Source organism: Malania oleifera, chromosome 2 (assembly GCF_029873635.1).
Source record: "Malania oleifera isolate guangnan ecotype guangnan chromosome 2, ASM2987363v1, whole genome shotgun sequence".
Lineage (NCBI taxonomy): Eukaryota > Viridiplantae > Streptophyta > Magnoliopsida > Santalales > Ximeniaceae > Malania > Malania oleifera.
Genome location: NC_080418.1, coordinates 99,919,554 through 99,924,361, shown reverse-complemented (window position 1 = coordinate 99,924,361; position 4,808 = coordinate 99,919,554). Strand labels below are relative to the sequence as shown.

Here is a 4,808-nt window from a genome sequence, read left to right as displayed (position 1 = left end):
CATAGGCTAAACTCTCCCTAGTTTTATTTGATTATGTGTTGATTTTTGGAGAGCTAACTAAAGTTTTTCCCATAATATTTCTTTCATAAATATTTGATTAGGAAAAACTCTTGTGTGGCTTAAGATTTTTAAATCATGCCCTATAACATACACGTGTAGAAATATAAAATGCTGAGAATATAAAGTATCATAAGCTTGATTTGTGTTTTTACGATAACATCTTTAGCAAGCTTATAAACCCTATTATCTACTGTACTTAATATTTGAGAAATATTTTTGTGATATCTATTTAGGGTTGTAAAGACTATTTGATTGTTCCCACAAGAAGCATATTAGCTTGATATCAAAAGTCTCACTCTCACACACATATATTGATATATATTTGATTTACAGTTAACACTTGAGTAAAGAAAATCTCACTTGAGCTTAATATCCTATCATATGTGAGTGCATTATTTGATTGAGCATATTGGTGCAAATCTGCTTAGTGTAAGAAGCACTTTACTTGTAGGAAAATTTTTATATTCGTTGTATTCCAGGCATGGGCCAGTAGAGGGAGTTAGCCCTGTTGAATAGTCTCAGACTGGTTTAGACCCGGCTTGGAAAGCTAGGTGCGTCATCCTAGTAAGGCGTGTTGGTTTAGGTCAATCCCGTTAATTGACCTGGTTGTAGCCGGTGCCGCTTCACCCGTTAAGTGAACATTAGTAAAATCCTTAGGCTTGCGAGCTAGAGGCGGGGACATAAGTACAGTTGGATGAACCTCGATAACATATCGTGCATGCACTTTATATTCTCAGCACTTTATATTTCTACACGTGTATGTTATAGGGCATGATTTAATTTCCGCATATTATCTGCACATTTGGGTTTGTGTATATAGAGAGAACCTAGGTTGTGAAATACTTCTGGTGAATTAGCTAAACCTAGGAATAAAATTTAAATACCCAATTCACCTCCCTCTTGGGAATACACCAAAGTCAACAAAAAGCCATCACAAGTTTCTTACAGATGGATGGGGAACTCTTTTTTGAGACTTGGGAGTGCTTTAGGGACCTTCTTTGTAAATGCCCACATAACGAGGTCCTCAAGTGGCAATTAGTCCAAAGTTTCTATAAAGGGTTGGTTAAGAGAGATAGGTCCATGGTTGATGTGTCATACGTAGGTACTTTCCTCACTAAGCACGAGAACGAGGCTTGGATTCTCTTTGAAAATCTCGCTTAAAACTCTCAGTAGCACATGGATGCCACTCGTAGACTACCTCACCAATCAACTTCTAAATCTAAGGGAGTTTTCAAGTTGACCACAATTCAGGACCTAAGTCCTACTCTGCACACCATATCATAGAAACTTGATCATTTTTTGTCTATATGACAACAACCACTATTAATGGCATGTGTTGAAGTTTGTGCAATTTTTTCCAACCCTGCACATACATGTTATAATTGCCCACACGTGCCTTTCCAACTTGAGCTTGTGCAGGAAGAAATAAGAGCCACCCAACATTGGTATGACCGACAGAAAAACAACTATGACTCGAATACCTATGGTTTTCGATGGAAGCAACACCCCAACTTCCCTTGGAGGCCACAAGCTCCAAACTTTCAAGCCCAAAGATCTCCATAGAACCTGAGTGCTTCGCTCCCTCGACCATATCCAACTTTCCAAGATCCCCCTATTACAATGCAGAGTACATCATTGTTTCAACAACCATCTATTCAACAAAATAAACATGATTCTTTTGAAGTGACGGTGTTGAAAACCTTACAAAGCATTGAAGAAGGTTGCCACGTGAAGTGGAAAATACTGCATTCTCACTCACAATCCATAACTAAGCTGGAGACCACTATGGGGCAACCCACTAGGTCAGTTAGTAGGAGGAATGAAGGTGAGTTTCGAAGCCAGACGCAAACAATGCCTCGGAGTCAATACGAAATAGAAAGTGGGACTTCAGTAGACTCTTCATTGCATAAAATACATGCCGAGGCGATAACCACATTTAGGAGTGGTAAAGAAATCAACAGTAGGGTTGGGGAACCAATAAGCCATGAAAAAGATAGAGAAAAGAAGAGGGTCGAACCTAAAAACTAAGGTGTTGTCCCAAGAGGGGGGTGAATTGGATTTAAAAGTTTTCTTTTAATTCTTTCCAAGAATCCTTAACTTCTTTTTCTTGTTTTAATGAATTCTTTACTTCTTGTTGATTTATTCAAATAATCAATACTTAAAAACAAAATTCAATCCACAACCAACAAAGTACTTAACCAAACAATCAACCAATCAATTTTCCAATCATCCACAATATTCAAACTAAGATAGAAGATTCAGTTTGTTTTTTTTTTTTTTTTTTTTTTTTACGGCCCTGTAGTTAATGAATTTTCTTTCTTAAAATGAGGTGCAATATAAAATCCAATACTCTTTCCAAAAGCTTAGACGTTAAATAAACTTTCCGTTTAAAGAGTCTTTGAGTGTTTCACCAATCAACGTACTCCCTTACGGTTTCCACAAAGAATGGATCAACTAACGTACTCCTTGTTGGTTTCCGAAATCCCAAAAACAAATTAAGCTTAAGTTTACTTAATATCAAATCCATGTAGTGTTTATGATTAAGGAATTTAAAACATCCATGCAGTTCGTATATGCTGTAAGTAAAGAGAGTAAGGGAAAGAGAAATTAAGACCACGGTTTTTACAAGGTTAGGATTATACCCAGCCTATATCCTCGCCTTTGGTAAACCATCAAAGGATTCACTAAAACCAATTCTTTTTCCGGGCAAAATAACACCCTTTACACACTCCTTTAGTAGGCTAGAGCCCGCCTCTCCAAGTGATATCCCTTCACTCGGTCACTCCTTCAAATAGGCTAGAGCCGCACCTCACTAAGCGATATCTTCTCGCTTAGCCAACGATCCAACAATCTTGGAATCACCATAATCTACAAGAGATACAAAAAACAAATGTGTACGAAGAGTGCTCTCAGATAGAGCTGATTAGTACATGTTGGCCTAATAAGGCTTACAATTCTTATTTTGATGATAACAAATCAAATGATATATTTAATATGTTTCAAGAAAAAATTTTCCAGGAAAACAGTAAAGTTCAAGTGCAAAAGGAAGATTATGAATTACAAAGAATTCTTGAAGAGTACAAAGTAAAGCCTATGGACTATAAAGAGCATGAAGAACAAAGGTATACTGTGAAAAGCTCAAAGGAAAGATTGCAACCATAAATTTGATGGAAGAACAAGTTTGAAGACTAAAAGAGTTATATTAAGGATATTCTAATCGTAAGTACTTCAAGGTTTAACTCAAATATAAAGTGGTTTGAAGCTCATAGAAAATCAAAAATATTTTTTTAAACATATATACTCAAAAGAGTATTTTTTATAATAATAAATAAAAAGGGCTTAAGAAGAGAAATTTTTTTTAATAATGAAGGGCCAAGCGACTGCCACATTAAGAAAATGATTTTTTCAAAAAGTTAGTAGCTAGACTGGCGACTGTCTAACAAGCCAGGCGCCTGCATGAACAAGCCAGGCGACTGCCTTGGTTCTAGCAGGTGATTGCCTGCATTCTGTGTTGAGAGTTGCTTTGTGACAGGCGACTGCCAAGTCGTGGCAGGTGACTCCCACTCGTACGTTGGCATTAATTCTCTCAACGGGAAGATTTTTTAAACCACGTTTTTGAATATATTTATTTCAAGATATTTGGAAATGAATTTTAGAAATCTTTGGGAGTAATGGATGATTTCTAAAGCCTCTATAAATAGTCTTAATCTCAAAATTGTAAAATAGAAGAAAGAGTAGAGAGAACATTGAAGAAATATCCAAAAGAATTTTGAAATTGAGCAATCTTCTTAAGTTTCCAGATCTAGTAATTTTCAACAAATTTTCTGATTCAGAAATCTTCAAAGGCTTTTAGATCAAAGTAAGTTTTCAAAAGTTTTAGATCAACCGATCTTCAAGTATTCAAAATTTTTTTTTCAAAGGGTCTAAATTTCTTTCAAGGTTAAATCTCTTATCTGAAATTGATTTACATTTTGAAGCAAAGTTTTCCAACAATCAGAATCTTTCATTTTCTTTGGAAAATTATTTGGTAATTCATACTAAGTATTGAGCTTGAAACTTCTTATATTTGAATTACTTTGAGGTATAAAGTGAGCTGATCGTTGTACTAATATGCTCTATTGTGAGAGTTCTCTTTTGTACACAAATTTCTTTATTATCTTTCTTAAACAATTCAGAGTTGTTGAATTGTTGAACCGAATAAAGGGTTATTATTTGGAAAGACGGGCTTTAGCCTAATTGAAGGAGTGTGTTGTAAATCGGTATTCTTCCACCAGGTAATGGAACTGATATAGTGGAATCCTTTGGTGTTTTTGTCAAAGGCGAGGACGTAGGCTGTGTTGAAGCTGAGCCTCGTAAAAATTCTTGTCTCTTTCTCTTTGCTTTATTTTACACTGAGCCTTGTAAAAATTCTTGTCTCTTTTTCTCTGCTTTATTTTACATACTTTACTTGCTTTTGTTATAAGATTTATAAGTGCAGGTTGCAGGATCTAAATTAAGAAGGATACAAAGGTACTTGATAAATAGAAAGTACGTTTTGATTAATTGTTTGCGAAAATCCTAAAGGGGAGTACGTTGATTAATCTGCGGAAATCTTAATCAAGTAAAGTGTATAATAAAAGGCTACAGGGAAAGCAATATTTTTGATTAATTGATTTCATTGATTGAATTATAATTTTAATTTTCACCTTTCTTAAGTGTGGTTATTGTTATTATATATTGTGTTTTCTGGGTTATTAAAATCAAAAAGT

At 35.1% G+C, this 4,808-nt stretch overlaps 1 non-coding gene across 1 annotated transcript; it reads right to left on the bottom strand.

Annotated features, from left to right (window-relative positions):
- Window positions 1–973: 973 nt before the first annotated feature.
- Window positions 974–1,082, bottom strand: LOC131149959 (small nucleolar RNA R71). Its single transcript, XR_009135349.1, has one exon. It is a non-coding gene; the product is annotated as a small nucleolar RNA R71 (small nucleolar RNA).
- Between the last annotated feature and the right edge of the window lie 3,726 nt (window positions 1,083–4,808).